This window comes from Ranitomeya imitator, chromosome 6 (assembly GCF_032444005.1).
Source record: "Ranitomeya imitator isolate aRanImi1 chromosome 6, aRanImi1.pri, whole genome shotgun sequence".
Taxonomy (NCBI): domain Eukaryota; kingdom Metazoa; phylum Chordata; class Amphibia; order Anura; family Dendrobatidae; genus Ranitomeya; species Ranitomeya imitator.
In genome coordinates, this window is record NC_091287.1 from 455364003 (window position 1) to 455386048 (window position 22046).

Consider the following 22046-nt stretch of genomic DNA (forward strand, 5'->3'; position numbering starts at 1 on the left):
TAAGCGCGGTCCTGCGCTTAGTTACCCGATGTTTACCCTGGTTACCCAGGGACCTCGGCATCGTTGGTCGCTGGAGAGCTGTCTGTGTGACAGCTCCCCAGCGACCACACTACGATTTACCTACGATCACGGCCAGGTCATATCGCTGGTCGTGATCGTAGGTAAATCGTATAGTGTGACGGTACCCTTAGGTAGCATTGAGAAACTACGTCTCATCAGATGCAAGCCCTATTCTACTGAGCAGAATACATTTAACTGGTTATAGCCTAAAGTAATCATAGATGGATAGATAGATTGATAGATAGATAGATAGATAGATAATAGATAGAGCCATCTGTCATTATCATCAATCCTTTCCCTGTAATTGCAATCTATTAGCCAACCAATAAAACACCCCATTATTGCCATTTTTCCAAGTAAACACTACAGATGGACCCACACTTCCTCCTCCTCCTCCGTGCACATCGTCACTGTGTAAAAAGTATGGTGATGCTTGTTTGTTCACGAACACAATTGAACTGATCTGTGCAACGTGTTGGCACGTTATAAATACATTACGATGATAAAATTTGCAAGGAAAAAAATGTAGTGAGAATGTATGACAGATGTGGTTGTGAAATATGACTCTACACTATGGCTGTCTGGCTGTGTGTGTTTTTTTTCTTTCTTGCCCTCAAAACAGAACACTATTCTAAATAGGACATATACATGGATCTATGCATACTGTATATCTATGTATATGTATACACTAAGTATACAGGTCCTTCTCAAAAAATTAGCATATAGTGTTAAATTTCATTATTTACCATAATGTAATGATTACAATTAAACTTTCATATATTATAGATTCATTATCCACCAACTGAAATTTGTCAGGTCTTTTATTGTTTTAATACTGATGATTTTGGCATACAACTCCTGATAACCCAAAAAACCTGTCTCAATAAATTAGCATATCAAGAAAAGGTTCTCTAAACGACCTATTACCCTAATCTTCTGAATTAACTAATTAACTCTAAACACATGCAAAAGATACCTGAGGCTTTTATAAACTCCCTGCCTGGTTCATTACTCAAAACCCCCATCATGGGTAAGACTAGCGACCTGACAGATGTCAAGAAGGCCATCATTGACACCCTCAAGCAAGAGGGTAAGACCCAGAAAGAAATTTCTCAACAAATAGGCTGTTCCCAGAGTGCTGTATCAAGGCACCTCAATGGTAAGTCTGTTGGAAGGAAACAATGTGGCAGAAAACGCTGTACAACGAGAAGAGGAGACCGGACCCTGAGGAAGATTGTGGAGAAGGACCGATTCCAGACCTTGGGGAACCTGAGGAAGCAGTGGACTGAGTCTGGTGTGGAAACATCCAGAGCCACCGTGCACAGGCGTGTGCAGGAAATGGGCTACAGGTGCCGCATTCCCCAGGTAAAGCCACTTTTGAGCTACAGAGAAGCAGCACTGGACTGTTGCTAAGTGGTCCCAAGTACTTTTTTCTGATGAAAGCAAATTTTGCATGTCATTCGGAAATCAAGGTGCCAGAGTCTGGAGGAAGACTGGGGAGAAGGAAATGCCAAAATGCCTGAAGTCCAGTGTCAAGTACCCACAGTCAGTGATGGTGTGGGGTGCCATGTCAGCTGCTGGTGTTGGTCCACTGTGTTTCATCAAGGGCAGGGTCAATGCAGCTAGCTATCAGGAGATTTTGGAGCACTTCATGCTTCCATCGGCTGAAATGCTTTATGGAGATGAAGATTTCATTTTTCAGCACGACCTGGCACCTGGTCACAGTGCCAAAACCACTGGTAAATGGTTTACTGACCATGGTATTACTGTGCTCAATTGGCCTGCCAACTCTCCTGACCTGAACCCCATAGAGAATCTGTGGGATATTGTGAAGAGAAAGTTGAGAGACGCAAGACCCAACACTCTGGATGAGCTTAAGGCCGCTATTGAAGCATCCTGGGCCTCCATAACATCTCAGCAGTGTCACAGGCTGATTGCCTCCATGCCACGCCGCATTGAAGCAGTCATTTCTGCCAAAGGATTCCCGACCAAGTATTGAGTGCATAACTGAACATTATTATTTGTTGGTTTTTTTGTTTGTTATTAAAAAACACTTTTATTTGATTGGATGGGTGAAATATGCTAATTTATTGAGACAGGTTTTTTGGGTTATCAGGAGTTGTATGCCAAAATCATCAGTATTAAAACAATAAAAGACCTGACAAATTTCAGTTGGTGGATAATGAATCTATAATATATGAAAGTTTAATTGTAATCATTACATTATGGTAAATAATGAAATTTAACACTATATGCTAATTTTTTGAGAAGGACCTGTAAGTAGTTACCAGCAACAAAAACATTGGTAAAGAAAATATCACACAATATAAACGCACAATCAATGTACCGTATATATGATTATTACTGTAAGCTATGTTAAGTACTAGTATGAATATTAATGTAAGTTACAATGTAATTACTAGGATGGTTATTACAGTATGTTATAAAAATTACATGTATGAATATTATTATATATTATTTTGGTTACAAGTAGTGATGAGCGAGTATACTCGGTACTCGAGATTTACCGAGCACGCTCGGGTGTCCTCCGAGTATTTGCAAGTACTCAGAGATTTAGTTTTCATCTCCGCAGCTGAATGATTTACATCTGTTAGCCAGCTTGATTACATGTGGGGATTCCCTAGCAACCAGGCAACCCCCACATGTACTCAGCCTGGCTAACAGATGTAAATCATTCAGCTGCGGAGATGAAAACTAAATCTCTGAGTACTTAAAATACTCGGAGGACACCCGAGCATGCTCGGGAAATCTTGGGTACCGAGTATATTTGCTCATCACTAGTTACAAGTTAAATTACCGTATGTGATTCTATTATTATTATGCTTTGCTTATATAGCGCTATCATTTTCTGCTGCGCATCATTATCACTGTCCCCAATGGGACTCACAATCTAGATTACCTACCAGTATGTCTTGTGGAGTGTGGGAGTTAATCGGAGAACCAGGAGGAAACACACACAATATATCAATACAACCTACAAACATCACATACAGTAATATAACTTGTAAACTCCATAATATATAATGTCATTTTCATAACATACTATAATAATTATATTATTAATTACCCAAACACTCTATCTATACAACTAATAAACATCAGAGTTTATTTTTTATTTTAACGGCCTTCACCTCTATCTCGAGCCATGGCGGCTTGTTCGATGAACGATCTGTAGGAAGATAGATCTTGTGCAATGCGAGATGGGTCCACCAGGGTATTCTCTGCCATTATCTTGATAGTATCATTCCATTGGGTTGCTGATCTTCCTCTTTGCCATGTTTTTTTCTATTCTTCTGACCATGATGTCCTTCTCCAATGATTGCTGTCTTCATATGATGTGTCCAAAGTAGGCAAGTCATAGCTTGGTGATAATTGCCTAGTATGGACACATCATACAAAGAAAGCAATCACTGGAGAAGGACATCATGGTCGGAAGAATAGAAGGAGCAAGGCAAGGAGGAAGACCAGTAACCTGATGGCTTGATACAATCAAGACAACGGTGGAGAAGATCCTGGAGGACCTGTCTAGGCTTGCACAAGATCGATCTTCCTGCCGATCATACAGCCATCAAGTCACCATGGCTTGAGATCAAGCCAAAGGCTATTAAAATACTAAATGTGTTTATTAGTTGTATAGTATACCATATAGTATGTATCTGGGTAATTACCATATTTATTACTGTACGTTACACCAATTACTTGTATGACTGTTAATGTTTGTTATGGTAGTTACGTTTATGAATATTACTATATTTTACAGTAGTTACATTTTACTATAAATCACTATATAGATATTATTGTATGTTAAGGCAACTAATTGTATGAATATTAATGTATACTATGGCAGTTACATTTATGAATATTACTATTCTTTATGGTAGTTACATTTTACTATAAGTTACTTTGTAGATAATACTATATGTTATGGCAATTATTTGTATGAATATTAATGTATCTTATGGTAATCACATTTATGAATATTCCTATGCTTTATGGAAGTTACATGTATGAATATTACTATAAGTAATTGCAATTCCCTATATAGATATTAGTGTATGTTATGGTTATTACTTACTCAATTTCGTTAAATACATGAGAAAAGAGGACACTAGGAAAACACACACAGCCAGCAGTCACATGCATACAATCACAAATGCCTCTTCCCTGTACTGTTCCAGACTACTCCCTCCTCTATGTTTGCACAGGAGCGGCCAGCTTGTGTCACTGCCCCTTTCCCAGTCATTCTTTGCTAATGTTTTGGTGCCTGTATAGAGAGAAGATGTGCCATGGGTAGGAAAGGTGGATGGCATGCTGTAAAGCTGTAGCTGGGTCCTCCTTTCTTCAGATTTCCCTATATATATTTGATATGGATAGAAACATATTCAAACATTCAAGAATCATTGGAAGTAAACAAGATAATATTTACAAACTGTAATACTCTATGATAATTTTTATTTACAACAATGAAAAATGGTTCAGGACTTGTCCTACCTTAGACTTGGTCCAAGTGGTGAAAGGGTTATGTAACGCTCTGCAGCTTGGCTTCTCTTTCCACTCTACCCCCATAGGAGGCTCTGAGTATCTACTGATATGTTTTAGTTTAGCCACCTCCAGAGAGAATAGAAAGCAGTGAGGGAGGTGAAAAGTCACTGCTCATTCTGAGCTCCAGGAAGACAGAATGCAGTGTAAACGGAAAGCCAAAGAAAATGAACTGTATTTTTAGCTTCAGGTTCACAATAATAGTTATAGGGAAATAATTTTTCAATAAATACTCTCTTATGTCTGAGTTCTGTCCAATATTTAATGTCTTTAAGGGAGATAAATGTACATTATTATCTTTGTTTAGGCAAGGTATTATTTTGCTTTAAGGAAAATAGAAAAAATTGGAGTCCGGCTCAACAGGACTGGATTTTCCTTTTCTTTCTATTTTTCAAAAGAAATGATAGTGCATACAAAAGAAAAATGTGCATGGTCGACAGTCAAAACGCGTCGACTGGGTCATGTCGACCATCTACATTTTTTTTAAAAAGAAAAAGAAAAGGAAAATCCAGTCCTGTTGAGCCGGGCTCCAATTTTTTCTATTTTCCTTGAAGTGAGTCCAGGGCAAGGCCGGTGTCTGAGCCCCAGGTGGATGAGCATAGAGCAACTGGGTTAGCAAGAATCAAGTTTCTATAATTATTTTGCTTTCACTGTTTTTTTCAGACTATCTTCACACAATGACACACCTTCCAACATAAAAGGTGAGCATGTCCATAGATTATTATGGGCTGAATGTATGAGATCGGAAGATTTTTTTCTGTAGTACGTAATAATCTTTTCTCTACACTGAAAAGTGCAGCTGCCTTTCTTTAACACAGTGAGTGGTAAAAGCTGTCAATCAGTGATAAATGAACGGAATTAGCTTGTCGCTCATGAATACCAGGGAATTATCAGCATCTGTATTAGGCCTCATTCAGACGTCCGATTTCTTTGCATATGAGAAAATCAGATCAATTATTCTGATCAGACTTTGATCAAAGTTTGGTAAGAGTGTAGCACGAGTGTCATCCGACTGATGCCAGCTTCACCTTCTCAATTCAGTTCAATCTGTGAAAATCAGACCGCACTTGGATTTAGTCCGATTTTTTGACTGACGCATAGACTTGCATTGCTGAGTTTAATTCAACCTCTGATAAAATCGGACATGTCTCTGATATTTTCCGCAGACCACTCGACCTGAGGAAAACCAATTGGACATGTGAATGGCCCCATAGATTGTCAAAGGTTTGAGTGTGATCTCGGAAAAACTGGGATAGCACTCATACGAAAAATCAGATGTCTGAATGAGACCTTAGAGCTTTCTCACACCACTATATAAAATCAGGTAGGTGCTATCTGTTTTTTTTTTATCAGATAGCACTCTGTTTAATGTTATACAGTGAGGCAGTGATGATGATAGATATTTTTCACCGACAGAATCTGTCGATGAAAAATATCGAATCATGCAGCGATTTCACTCCGAAATCACATGGGTGTGTGAGAAAAAGTGCAGATGTCATAAAGAGCCACAGTATAACATCCAATTTTTACATGTACATTACAGTTCTGTAGCATAGGAAAATGTATATGGTCCTGTAAATGATTAATAGCTGCTGAGTAAAAAAATGGATTGCATGACAAGTGAGGGAAAAAAATCACACTTTTCTGGATGAAAATCGGACCAATTTTTAATACACTCATGTGACTCAAGCCTTAAACTGAAAATGCACCTTTACTATAGCTAATAAAGAGTGATTTTACGAAAACACTGCACAACTAAAGTTAGTGACAAAGTGCTGGAATCGGGATCTGTCACTACGTTACAGGTATGGTTCACTTGCTCTTATTATTTTTCCTTGCATTTGTTTTTGCTTTCCATTTTGGTGAACCGCATTGTTACTTCCAAAACACTTGAGCCCCTAAAACTGAACTCTTAAGCTTGCACCTCCAGGCGTACCCAACACTGAATGATCCAGAAAGCTGTGTATTTATCCTCTCGACTTCACCCACTCTTCAGCTGTTCACTCAACCTAGCCCTAACCAGGCCAATTAACGTCTTTCAGCACTTAGTGTGCTGGAGCATTTTTGTAGGTTCATGTCACTAACGCTAACAACCGCAGTGGTACATATCTCCCCTCCAGTATTTTGCCAGTGACTTCATCACATATAACCCCCTCTGTCATGATCCCAATGGCAGGGGATCACAAAAGGACAAGCACAGATACAAACAAGCTCTAGGGTGATGGAACCTGAGCTGACCGCGACCCTGACCCTAACACACAAATAAAAGTAGCCGGGGAACGTGCCTACGATGATCCAGCCGAAGATCTAACTTCCCCTATTAGAAGAAACATAGACCTCTCTTGCCTCCAGAGAAATACCCCACAGAAATAGCAGCCCCCCACATATAATGATGGTGAAATGAGAGGAAAGCACATACGCAGTATGAAAACAGTTTCAGCAAAATGAGGCCCGCTAAAGCTAGATAGCAGAGGATACAAAAGAGAACTGCGCGGTCAGCGAAAAACCCTTCAAAAAACCATCCTGAAATTACTTGAACTCATGTGCCAACTCATGGTACATGAGGAGCAATTTCAGACCACTAGAGCAACCAGCAGCAAAGAATCACATATCTGCAGGCTGGACTAAAAACCAAATAAAGCAAAACACCAAAACAGGAATATCCAAACTTAGCTTGACCAGAAGGTTCTAGGAGCAGGGAGCAGAGGTAACAAGACACACTGGATACATTGATAACCGGCGAGGAAATGCCAGCAAAGCCAGGTTAAATAGGAAACTCCCATATCCTGATGGAACAGGTGGAACCCAGAGACCCAGGAAAGACAAGTCACCCAGTACCATCAGTAACCACCAGAGGGAGCCCAAAAACAGAACTCACAACAGTACCCCCCCCTTGAGGAGGGGTCACCGAACCCTCACGAGAACCACCAGGGCAACCAGGATGAGCCCTATGAAAAGCGCGAACCAAATCATCAGCATGAACATCCGAGACAACCACCCAAGAATTATCCTCCTGACCATAACCCTTCCACTTGACCAAATACTGGAGTTTCCGTCTGGAAACACGAGAATCCAAGATCTTCTCCACAACATACTCCAATTCTCCCTCCACCAGCACTGGAGCAGGAGGCTCAAGCAAAGGAACAACAGGTACCTCATACTTCCGCAACAACGACCGATGGAACACATTATGAATAGCAAACGATGCCGGGAGATCCAAACGAAACGACACAGGGTTAAGAATTTCCAAGATCCTATAGGGACCGATGAACCGAGGCTTGAACTTAGGAGAAGAGACCTTCATAGGAACAAAACGAGAAGACAACCACACCAAGTCCCCAACAAGAAGTCGAGGACCCACGCGGCGACGGCGATTAGCAAACTGCTGAGCCTTCTCCTGGGACAACTTCAAATTGTCCACCACATGACTCTAAATCCGATGCAACCTATCCACCACCATGTCCACTCCAGGACAATCAGAAGGTTCCACCTGACCAGAGGAAAAACGAGGATGAAACCCCGAATTACAAAAGAAAGGAGAAACCAAGGTAGCAGAACTAGCCCGATTATTAAGGGCAAACTCGGCCAGCGGCAAAAAGGTAACACAGTCATCCTGATCAGCAGAAACAAAACACCTTAAATAAGTTTCCAAGGTCTGATTAGTTCATTCAGTCTGGCCATTCGTCTGAGGATGGAATGCAGACGAAAAGGACAAATCAATGCCCATCTTAGCACAGAACGTCCGCCAAAATCTAGACACAAACTGGGATCCCCTGTCAGAAACGATGTTCTCAGGAATCCCATGCAAACGAACCACATTCTGAAAAAACAGAGGGACCAACTCAGAGGAGGAAGGCAACTTAGGCAAGGGTACCAGATGAACCATTTTAGAAAAGCGATCACACACAACCCAGATGACGGACATTTTTTGAGAGACAGGGAGATCCGAAATAAAGTCCATGGAAATGTGCATCCAAGGCCTCTTCGGGATAGGCAAAGGTGACAACAATCCACTGGCCCGAGAACAGCAAGGCTTAGCCCGAGCACAAACCTCACAAGACTGCACAAAAGAACGCACATCCCTCGACAAGGAAGGCCACCAAAAAGACCTGGCCACCAAGTCTCTAGTACCAAATATTCCAGGATGACCTGCCAACGCAGAAGAATGGACCTCGGAGATGACTCTACTGGTCCAATTATCCGGAACAAACAGTCTCTCAGGCGGACAACGATCAGGTTTACCCGCCTGAAACTCCTGCAAAGCACGTCGCAAGTCTGGGGAGACAGCAGACAAAATCACCCCATCCCTAAGGATACCAGAGGGCTCAGAATTTCCAAGGGAGTCAGGCACAAAACTCCTAGAAAGAGCATCCGCCTTCACATTCTTTGAACCTGGCAGGTATGAAACCACAAAATTGAAACGAGAGAAAAACAGTGACCAACGAGCCTGTCTAGGATTCAGACGCCTGGCAGACTCAAGGTAAATCAAATTTTTGTGATCAGTCAAGACCACCACACGATGTCTAGCACCCTCTAGCCAATGACGCCACTCCTCAAATGCCCACTTCATGGCCAAAAGTTCCCGATTACCAACATCATAATTCCGCTCAGCCGGCGAAAACTTTCTAGAAAAAAACGCGCATGGCTTCATCACTGAGCCATCGGAGCTTCTCTGTGACAAAACCGCCCCCGCTCCAATCTCGGAAGCATCAACCTCAACCTGAAAAGGGAGCGAAACATCTGACTGACGCAACACAGGAGCAGAAGAAAACCGGCGCTTAAGTTCCTGAAAGGCCTCCACAGCCGCAGGAGACCAATTAGCAACATCAGCACCCTTCTTAGTCAAATCCGTCAAAGGCTTAACAACACTAGAAAAATTAGTTATGAAACGACGATAGAAATTAGCAAAGCCCAAGAACTTCTGTAGACTCTTAAGAGATGTAGGCTGCGTCCAGTCACAAATAGCCTGAACCTTGACGGGATCCATCTCAATAGTAGAAGGGGAAAAAATATACCCCAAGAAAGAAATCTTCTGGACTCCAAAGAGACACTTTGAGCCTTTTACAAACAAGGAATTGGCCCGCAGGACCTGAAACACCTTCCTGACTTGCTGAATATGAGACTCCCAGTCATCAGAAAAAAACAAAATATCATCCAAATACACAATCATAAATTTATCCAGATATTCACGGAAAATATCGTGCATAAAGGACTGGAAGACTGAAGGAGCATTAGAAAGTCCAAAAGGCATTACCAAATACTCAAAATGGCCCTCAGGCGTATTAAATGCGGTTTTCCACTCATCACCTTGCTTTATTCGTATAAGATTATATGCACCCCGAAGATCAATCTTAGTGAACCATTTAGCCCCCTTAATGCCAGCAAACAAATCAGTCAACAATGGCAAAGGATACTGATATTTTACGGTAATCTTATTCAAAAGACGATAATCTATACAAGGCCTCAAGGAACCATCTTTTTTGGCCACGAAAAAAAAACCTGCTCCCAAAGGGGACAAAGATGGACGGATATGTCCCTTTTCCAAGGACTCCTTAACATAATCCCGCATAGCAGTATGCTCTGGCACTGACAGATTGAACAAACGACCTTTAGGAAATTTACTGCCTGGAATTAAATTGATAGCACAATCGCAATCCCTGTGAGGAGGAAGCGAACTGAGCTTAGGCTCCTCAAAAACATCCCGATAGTCAGACAAAAACACAGGAATCTCAGAAGGAGTAGATGAAGCGATAGAAATCAGAGGTGCATCATCATGAACCCCCTGACAACCCCAGCTTAACACAGACATTGATTTCCAGTCAAGGACTGGATTATGAGTTTGTAACCATGGCAGACCAAGCACTAGGACATCATGCAAATTATACAGTACCAGGAAGTGAATCACCTCCTGATGAACAGGAGTCATACGCATGGTCACTTGTGTCCAGTACTGAGGCTTATTCATAGCCAAAGGTGTAGAGTCAATTCCGTTCAAAGGAATAGGGACTTCCAGAGGCTCCAGACTAAACCCACAGCGATTGGCAAATGACCAATCCATAAGACTCAGGGCAGCGCCTGAATCCACATAGGCATCGACGGAAATGGATGATAATGAACAAATCAGAGTCACAGACAGAATGAACTTAGACTGTAAAGTACTAATGGCAACAGACTTATCAACCTTTTTTGTGCGTTTAGAGCATGCTGATATAACATGAGCTGAATCACCACAATAAAAGCACAACCTTTTTTTTCGCCTATAATTTTGCCGTTCACTTCTGGACTGAATTCTATCACATTGCATTATCTCAAGTGACGGTTCAGACGACACCGCCAAATGATGCACAGGTTTGCACTCCCGTAAACGCCGATCAATCTGAATAGCCATAGTCATAGACTCATTCAGACCAGTAGGCGCAGGGAACCCCACCATAACATCTTTAATGGCCTCAGAAAGGCCATCTCTGAACTTTGCAGCCAGGGCGCACTCATTCCACTAAGTAAGCACCGACCACTTCCGAAATTTTAAACAATAAATTTCTGCTTCATCTTGCCCCTGAGAGAGGGCCAACAAAGCTTTTTCAGCCTGAATCTCTTGGTTAGGTTCCTCATAGAGCAAACCCAATGCCAGAAAAAACGCATCCGCATTAAGCAACGCAGGGTCCCCTGGTGCCAATGCAAATGCCCAATCCTGAAGGTCACCCCGTAGGAAAGATATAATAATCTTGACTTGCTGAGCAGGGTCTCCAGAGGAGCGAGATTTCAAAGAAAGAAACAACTTGCAATTGTTCCTAAAATTCAGAAAACAAGATCTATCTCCAGAAAAAAACTCTGGGACAGGAATTCTAGGTTCAGACATAGGAGCATGTACAACAAAATCCTGTATATTTTGAACCTTAGCGGCAAGATTATTCAGGCTGGAAGCCAAACTCTGGACGTCCATGATAAACAGCTGGGATCAGAGCCATTCAAAGATTAAGAGGAGGAGGAAGTAGCCAGGCTGCAATAAGGCTAGGCAGCAAACTCTGAGGGAAAGAAAAAAAAAAAAAACTTCCTCAGACTACTTATCCTCCTACTTCAGCCAATACAATTAACACTTTGTGGGCCGGTTATACTGTCATGATCCCAATGGCAGGGGATCACAAAAGGACAAGCACAGATACAAACAAGGTCTAGGGCGATGGAACCTGAGCTGACCGCGACCCTGAACCTAACACACAAATAAAAGTAGCCGGGGAACGTGCCTACGATGATCCTAGACGTCTCGCTCCAGCCGAAGATCTAACTTCCCCTATTAGAAGAAACACAGACCTCTCTTGCCTCCAGAGAAATACCCCACAGAAATAGCAGCCCCCCACATATAATGACAGTGAAATGAGAGGAAAGCACATACGCAGTATGAAAACAGTTTCAGCAAAATGAGGCCCGCTAAAGCTAGATAGCAGAGGATACAAAAGAGAACTGCGCGGTCAGCGAAAAACCCTTCAAAAAACCATCCTGAAATTACTTGAACTCATGTGCCAACTCATGGTACATGAGGAGCAATTTCAGCCCACTAGAGCAACCAGCAGCAAAGAATCACATATCTGCAGGCTGGACTAAAAACCAAATAAAGCAAAACACCAAAACAGGAAAATCCAAACTTAGCTTGACCAGAAGGTTCTAGGAGCAGGGAGCAGAGGTAACAAGACACACTGGATACATTGATAACCGGCGAGGAAATGCCAGCAAAGCCAGGTTAAATAGGAAACTCCCATATCCTGATGGAACAGGTGGAACCCAGAGACCCAGGAAAGACAAGTCACCCAGTACCATCAGTAACCACCAGAGGGAGCCCAAAAACAGAACTCACAACACCCCTCTGCTCAAAACCGGGGTTTTGGCACCTTAGGCCACCAAACAGGGAAGTCTAGACAGGGCATCTGCATTACAGTACAGCTTCCCAGGCCTGTGCACCACATGAAAGTTAAAGTCCTGTAGCCCTAGTAACCATCTAGTCACCCGGGCATTCTTCCCTTTCCTTTCTCACATCCATCTCAGGGGCACACGATCTGACACTAGCCTGAATTTTCGGCCTAACAGGGTGACAATTGCCCATTTGATGGCCGAGCATATATTTCTATAATGGCACAGTTTTTCACATAGGAGGAGAGTTTCCTACTTGAATACAAATTGCCTCTTCAGAGAAAAAGAGGACTTGAACACTATAGCGCCACCTATTGGAACTAGCGATCCTACAAGTCAGAATCAACCCTTTAACGAGTCGTGCAATATGACTTAGGATAAAAGCTAAATCAGTATCTCAATTCACAGACATGATGTTTCGGGCTGTTGGCCCTTGTCAGTGCGAAGTATGAGTACTGATTTGGCTAGGTGAGAGGCTCTGGACTGGGGTCTAAGAGGTAAGGTTTCTCCTTGTGGAGAGTGACATACCGCTCTGGCTTGTCAAGGTAAGGAGGCGTGCAATGCTCAACATAACTTTATGGACTCCCCAATAAACAATGGAGTCTCTCTGTTTCCGTTTGTATTAGTTCTGCAATTGTTCCATTGTTTACATTATTCTGATTATTCTGCGAACTGGAACAACCAAACGGAATGTAAAAATGTATGTGTGAACAGAGTCACACAGAGTGACACTTATTTTTGTGACAATTGACTCGACATGTGACTGAAGGAGTTGTCTGATTGCTTATTTCAATGACTAAGATGGGCTCCTTCTCTGTCACAGTAAATGCAGAGACAGAGAATGGTTAATTTAGGTATTGCCATAAGCAGTCAGGCAGCTCTCTTCATCTTCACTCACAGTCACCAGCCAATGGAAACACTTTTCGGTCTCGAGCACAGCAACAAATGCAAGGCTGCCAGGACTGGCATCTAGAAGCTGCATGATTTGTTTGAAAATAAGATATAAAACATACATTTTATAGCTGATTTATGCCTGGAAAATTCACTTGAAGGGGTTGTCCAAGTGCCTTAACCCCTTTACTCCCCAAGGTGGTCTGCACGTTAATGACCAGGCCAATTTTTACATTTATGACCACTGTCCCTTTTTGAGGTAATAAATCTGGAATGCTTTAATGGATCCCAGTGATTCTGAGATTTTTTTTTGCGATATATTGTACTTCATGATAGTGGTAAATATTCTTTGATATAACTTGAAAATGGAAACTTGGCAAAAATGCAGCAATTTTTAAATTTTTAATTCTTATGCCCTTAAATCAGAGCGATATGGCACACAAAATATTTAATAAATAACATGTCTACTTTACATCAGCACAATTTTTGGAACTTTTTTTGTTAGGAAGTTATAAGAGTTAAAAGTTGACTAGCAACTTCTCATTTTTCTAGCAAAATTTACAAAGCCATTTTTATAGGAACCATGTCACATTTGAAGTGACTTTGAGGGGTCTATATTATAGAAAAGTGACACCATTCTAGAAGCTGCATCTCTCAAGGTGCTCAAAACCACATTCAGGAAGTCTATTAACTATTCAGGTGCTTCACAGGAATTTTTGGAATGCGAAAAAAAACTGAACATTTATCTTTTTTCACAAAAAAATTATTATAGGCCCATTTTTTTTTGTTTTGACAAGGGTATCAGGACAAAATAGACCACAAAATTTGTTGTGCAATTTCTCCTGAGCATGCCAATACCCCATATGTGTTGGATAAACACTGTTTGAGTGGACGGCAGAGCTCAGAAGGGAATGGAGCACCTTTTGATTTTTTGAATGCAAAATTTCTTGGAATAATTAGTGGATGCCATGTCGCGTTTGGAGAGCTCCTGATGTACCTAAACAGTAAAAATCACCCACAAATGACACCACTTTGGAAACTAGACCCCTCAGGAAACTTATCTATATGTATGGTGAGCACATTAAATCCCCAGGTGCTTCACAGAAGTTTATAACATTGAAAATAAAAAAGTCACATTTTCCCCACAAAAAATGTTTTTTTAGCCCCAAATGTTGCTTTTTTATAAGGATAGAAGGAGAAATTGCACCATACAATTTGTTGTGCAAGTTCTCCTGAGCATGGGGACACTTCATATATGGGCGATAACTGAGTCAGATGCTGGGACCGACATCTCTGCTGAGCAGGCTCCACTGCGGCTGAAGAAGAATGGGAGACAGCAGTGGAGGTGGATCAAAATTCCCTCTGTGCAGCGGCGGGAACTCGACACCTAACACACCTCACTTTCAAATTGTAACAACTTGTCTATATTATCTATGTTACTATTTGCTTGCCTGAGGAGGTGGTGATGGCGAACTCAGTCGAGGGGTTCAAGAGAGGCCTGGATGTCTTCCTGGAGCAGAACAATATTGTATCATACAATTATTAGGTTCTGTAGAAGGACATAGATCTGGGGATTTATTATGATGGAATATAGGCTGAACTGGATGGACAAATGTCTTTTTTCGGCCTTACTAACTATGTTACTATGTTACTGTTTGGGTGCATGGTATGGCTCAGAAGTGAAGGAGCGTCATTTGACTTTTTGAATGTAAAATTTGCTGGAATCATTAAGGGATGCCATATCCCATTTGAAGAGCCCCCTAATGTGCCTAAGCTATGGAAATCCCCCACAAGTGACCCTATTTTGGAAACTAGACCCCTCAAGGAATGTATTTAGATGTTTGGTGAGCACCTTGAACCCCAGGTGCTTCACAGAAGTTTACAATACTAAGCAATGAAAATAAAAATCACATTTTCCCCATAAAAATGATTTTAGCTCCAAATTTTACATTTCCATAAGGGTAACAGGAGAAATTGTGCCATACAATTTGTTGCGCAATTTCTCCAGACTACGCCGATATCCCATATGTACTAGAACAACCAAGAAGAAAAAGACCATGCCCACATAATGGGAACACCCAAAGTATCTGTAAATTATCCACAGTAGAAGAAAAAATGATGTGCACTCACCTGTCCCATAAAAATAGTTTCCTTTATTCGGACATGTGCGCGGTTACAGACAGAGAAATAACGTGCTGGATGAAGGACGACAGCTGTTTCGGGCAAGTGCGCTTCTACAGGTCCCAATTGATTGATTGGGATATTCTCGTTCATGGATGTAGCACCCCAGATGGCCCATTTTTTGAGACAATGGAGTAACGGCATTATGGACTGCGTATATTTATAAGGGGTGTTAGTGCAGCAGCGGTGCGGATTCTCTTCTTTCTATGGTCATAAATATGTGTAAATTATATATACTTTATTGAAAACATAACACTTGAACAGGACACAACAACAGATAAAAACAATTAAAAACTGCAAAAAGTGCATTAACTAGCCATGCCTTAATATAGAGGCAATGGCTACCCACAGGATAATCCTCAAAGCATAAAATGAATTCAATATGGCTCAAAAACAAGTCAAAACAGTAACAACCATATGTTAGCAGAAAAACAGGGCATAATTAGATGAATATAGCTAGGACCATACTCATTCACAGTACCATAAAGGTGAGCCAAACGGCAGCCACAATGTATAAGAAACCTAGCTTGTACAACCCCTGGCAAAAATTATGTAATCACTGGCCTTGGAGGATGTTCATTCAGTTGTTTAATTTTGTAAAAAAAAAACAGATCACAGACATGGCACAAAACTAAAGTCATTTCAATTGGCAACTTTCTGGCTTTAAGAAACACTAAAAGAAATCAAGAACAAAAAATGTGGTAGTCAGTAATGATTACTTTTTTTTAACCAAGCATAGGGTAAAATTTATGGAGTCACTCAATTATGAAGGAAAAATGATGGAATCATGAACAACAAACAAACAAAAAAACACTCCAACACATCACTAGTATTTTGTTGCACCATCTCTGGCTTTTGTAACAGCTTGCAGTCTCTGAGGCATGGACTTAATGAGTGTCACACAGGACTCTCCATCAATCTGGCTCCAACGTTCTCTGATTGCTGTTGCCAGATCAGCGTTGCAGGTTGGAGCCTTGTCATGGACCATTTTCTTCAACTTCCACCAAAGATTTTCAATTAGATTGAGATCCTGACTATTTGCAAGCCATTACATTACGTTTGTGTCTTTTTTCAGGGAATGTTTTCACAGTTTTTGCTCTGTGGCAGGATGCATTATCATCTTGAAAAATGATTTCATCATCCCCAAACAGCCTTTCAATAGATGGGATAAGAAAGTGTCCAAAATATCAACATAAACTTGTGCATTTATTGAAGATGTAATGACAGCCATCTCCCCAATGCCTTTACCTGACATGCAGTCCCATATAATCAATGACTGTGGAAATTTGCATGTTCTCTTCAGGCAATCATCTTTATAAATCTCATTGGAACAGCACCAAACAAAAGTTCCAGCATCATCACCTTGCCTAATGCAGATTCGTGATTCATCACTGAATATGACTTTCATCCAGTTATCCACAGTCCATGATTGCCTTTCCTTAGCCCATTGTAACCTTGTTTTTTTCTGTTTAGGTGTTAATGATGGCTTTCATTTAGCTTTTCTATATGTAAATCTCATTTCCTTTAGGCGGTTTCTTACAGTTCAGTCACAGGCGTTGACTCCAGTTTCCACCCAGTCTTTCCTCATTTGTTTTGTTGTGCATTTCCTGATTTGGAGACATACAGTATTGCATTAAGTTTCCGGTCTTGACTCTTTGATGTCTTCCTTGGTCTACCAGTATGTTTGCCTTTAGCAACCATCCCATGTTGTTTGCATTTGATCCAGATTTTAGACACAGCTGACATGGGGTACTCAGTACCAGGTCCGGTACTTAAAGGGATGTTTCTCAGCGGCGGCAACCCGGTCTGTGGCCCTGGGCGCCCATGTTAAAGGAAAGATCTTTAAAGGGGTTTTTGAAATAAAGAAAGTTTGTGACGCCACCTGTGGTATTTGGTCAGGGATGACCAATGCTGCTTAAAGGGGTCCTCTAGGGTGATGTTATGGCAGCCAGATGGTATAACTTCCCACAGGTGAAGTAGGTCCCCAGGGCTCCCGGTGAATAGATGGAAGATGGTGAGTGGTGCAGTAAAGAATGAAGGATGCAGTTGTGCAGTCTTTCTACCTGGTTTACTGATGGTAGCAGGCAGCCACAGTCCAGGGTACCAGATCACAGGTACAGGCAGGGTGCGGCTGGCCTGGAAGCGAGTTCAAAGTCCAGCTATACCAGGTGGAGTTAAAAGCCTTCCTCTTAGTATGGTAGTATTATAGTCCCTTAATGCCTATGGCTTCTTAACAAGGTCCTCTCAGTTATCTCTGTCCTTTATTGAAGTGGGACACAAACCCGTATGACAGGTGACTTTTTACAGGGTCTCTATCATGACCTGGGCTCTATGTGTCACTTTGTCTTCTGGGCATTAGGGCGGAGAGGTTACATGTAGTCTAGCTGTCCTACCGGTTTCTGCTGTGCCCCCTAGAGTATGACACAACCTCAGTCTTTCGGTCACCGGTATCTGTACTCTATCAAGAAGGTTGCCCAGTCTCAGCTATTACCCCTTGTTGTCACTCTCCTGTGCTTTGCTCTCCAGCACGTTAGCTAAAGGCTGTTCTTCCTTCTGTATCTCGCTATCTAGAAGCTACAGCACCTCAGGCTGTATGGCCCCTCACCTGTCCCTATGCCTCAGACTGCTCCAGTCTGCTGCCCGGCACCAACTGTCTACATTTTCCTAACTGCCTAGCAACTAGCTCATCCAGAGAGAGCAGCTCCCCTGAAGTTGGGTGCAGAGCTCCCCCTTCTGGCCTGGAGTGAGAACGGTGTTGTATGTGCTAATTACCTGTCAAAAGGAATACTCCATCGCTTCCAAGTGTAACATCACTCTCCTCATGAGGAAAGCAATGCTACTGTGACAACCAGGACCCTGGGACATCACACTTGCAGACTAACGATCAGATCTAATTTGATGCAGGTGTTAGTTTTGGGAATTAAAATTTACAGGGTGATTCCATAATATTTCCCCTCATAATTGAGTGACTCCATAATTTTTAGCCTATGCTTGGTTAAAAAAAGTAACCATTACTGTCTGACACATTTTTTGTTCTTGATTTCTTTTAGTGTTTCTTAAAGCCAGAAAGTTGCCATTTGAAATGACTTTAGTTTTGTGCCATTTCTGTGATCTGCTTTTTTACTACAAAATTAAACAACTAAGAAGAAAAAAGGAAAACAAACCGAACTAACGCCCAAATCAAGTTAATAGATATTTATTAAAGGGGTAGATTACACCATGTAGTAGGGGGGGAAGAGAGACCAAAAGAAAAGCACTAAAACCAGGAGACGAGAAAATATATGCAAATGGCAGCACAAAATAAGCATGGCCGAAAAATAAAAAATAAAAAATAAATAAAAAGTGGAATATTGCTACATGCGTATAAATAAATAAATAAATATACATACAACAAATGTGTGCACGCAATATGAAAATTATATATATGTAAATTATATATGCAAAAGTTGTCTCATGAATAAAAGTGCATGTGCATAAGTAATGTATACTATATTAAGAGATGTTAGGAGACCACTTTATAAAGTGAAGTGCATATAGTGCATGTGTGTTTTGAACATGTGCGTATATGTTAGATTGTGATACAAAAGAAATGAGCGGCCACTAGAGCAAAAGGTAACCGGATCCAGGTGAATGCGCTGAGGTATTGGTAAGTATAGAAAAGAAAATACATTCAGAAATATTCCAGTAATATGGATACTAATACAATGACCAGAGCCGCAATTACCTGAATGGGTGAGGGATCGTCTCCTGGATGTGCCTATCCCCTGACGAAGGCTGACGCCGAAACGCGCGTCGGGGATAGGCACATCCAGGAGACGATCCCTCACCCATTCAGGTATTTGCGGCTCTGGTCATTGTATTAGTATCCATATTACTGGAATATTTCTGAATGTATTTTCTTTTCTATACTTACCAATACCTCAGCGCATTCACCTGGATCCGGTTACCTTTTGCTCTAGTGTCCGCTCATTTCTTTTGTATCACAATCTAACATATACGCACATGTTCAAAACACGCATGCACTATATGCACTTCACTTTATAAAGTGGTCTCCTAACATCTCTTAATATAGTATACATTACTTATGCACATGCACTTTTATTCATGAGACAACTTTTGCATATATAATTTACATATATATAATTTTCATATTGCGTGCACACATTTGTTGTATGTATATTTATTTATTTATTTATACGCATGTAGCAATATTCCACTTTTTATTTATTTTTTATTTTTTATTTTTCGGCCATGCTTATTTTGTGCTGCCATTTGCATATATTTTCTCGTCTCCTGGTTTTAGTGCTTTTCTTTTGGTCTCTCTTCCCCCCCTACTACATGGTGTAATCTACCCCTTTAATAAATATCTATTAACTTGATTTGGGCGTTAGTTCGGTTTGTTTTCCTTTTTTCTTCTCGCTTACATATCTCCGAATTGTCCACAATTCTTGTCCATATGGGTTACAGATCAGGCACAAGTAGATAATGCATACAGTTGGATATTTTGATTTATTCTGATCCATTTTGTGATGTATACCCTGCCTTGAGATCTATATTTAAAATTAAACAACTGAATGAACATCCTCCAAGGCAGGTGATTAAATAATTTTTGCCAGCGGCTGTATAGACAAATGTACAAGCTTTAGTACATGAACCAGGTAACAAACCAGATAACTCAATAGGGCACCAAATTAGGTTCAAGGTAGCATAGTCTAAATAGCAAAAGTGTTTAGGAAGTTACCAGATTCTCTCTTGGAATGAGGGAGAGGAGGGGAAAGGGTCCAATAGCCCAAACCGAGAGATACAAGAGTCCTCAGGTTCTGGATAGAGCCATAAATGCTGAGAGGAAAATAATGTGGGATGAAACCCACGTGTATCACCACAATAAGTGTGGCTTCCTCAGGGAAAGTAGCATGCTGTGTCCCATAATTGCGATATATATGCAAGAAATAGGATGTTTACAAATTAGTTAAAACGAATCAACTGGAAGATAACAGAGCCGGCCGGATGAGGAGCAAAGAGGCGCACATGGTTGCCGCCATCTTGTTAATGTCCGTCTATAATCACTAGTTAATAAAGTCTGTTGTAGGTCAATCTGCGCATGCGCCAGGCATGCAGGATCGCGCGTACATAAATGGTGGCCGGGTTTAATGCCTCTCAAAGCGTATGTCTGAAAAAAATCAGGTGTGCGTGCACACTAGCTCTACAGAGCTGGAATGGTTTAAACCACAAGCCCGAAAATGTCCAATTGTGCATGCGCAACAGCTAAATAGAGCTGGAAGTGCTCAGAAGATACAGTCACACAGGGGCTCAGGTGCATAACACACACATTGGCTATGATACACTGAATAAGCAGAGAAATACACATGTGTGTAAAAAAATGTCTGCACAGAGCTAATGTGTGTTAAAAGAATCATAACACACACAAGTCCAAAGCTAGGAAAAAAAAGAAGAAGGAAAAAGAAAAAGTGTAGAAAGGAAAAAAGGGGAGAAAAAAAAAGGGCGAGAGGAGGGAGGAGGAAAAAAAGGGGGAGGGGGAGGAAAGGGGGAGATGGAAGGAAGGGAAGGGGAAAGAGGGAGGGAACGAGAAAAAATGAAAAAATAATAAAAAATTAAAATATGTATAAAAATAAAAATAAATATGAATAATGAAAATAAAAAATGAAAATGATGGGTTATAAAATGGAAAAAATGAAAAAAAAAATAAATAAAAAAATGGAAAAAAATGAAAGAATATATATAATTAAACCAAATAACCATGAAAGTACGAGAATACAAAAGTGTTGCACAAAGTATACAGAAAAACTTTATTAACCCAATGGATGAAATGCATGAATACCATCAAACAAACCTCGACAATTAAAGAATATCTGATGTATTTTCTTCAACAGTTGCCACCAAGTGGGCACTGCTTTGGTCGCAACATGAGATTGTAGCCACAAATATGAATTTAGCAGTAGTCCGTGATATTGAAAGATGAATGTAGGAATGTACGTCTAGACTCATGCTGGACTCCTTGGTTCTTTTATAATGAACCGATTGAAAATCATAAGAAATAGGTAAGTATTAAATAATCAACGAACCAAGCTGGTAAATTGGAGAATAGAGTCACCAACAAACTTGCACAAAGGTGCAGTATGGTAGCAAATATAAAGATACCATGGAAGTGTTATTGGGTTAAAAACACCGACCAACAATAGTAAAGATAGATACAACCTATAAATAGTACTGTAAAAAAATTCTTCCAATAACAGGCAAGCCCAATAAATACATGCATATTCCCAAGAAGACAACATAGAACTGTAACCACAGCCATACACAGTATACAAACTACAAAATATAGTTGCCACACCACAGTTACAAAGCATAATTCAAGGAAAAGTATGTCAGGGCTAGCGGAATGCACCAAGTAACAGAGAGATTGGTACTAGGTGCGTTTGCAGTCCGGG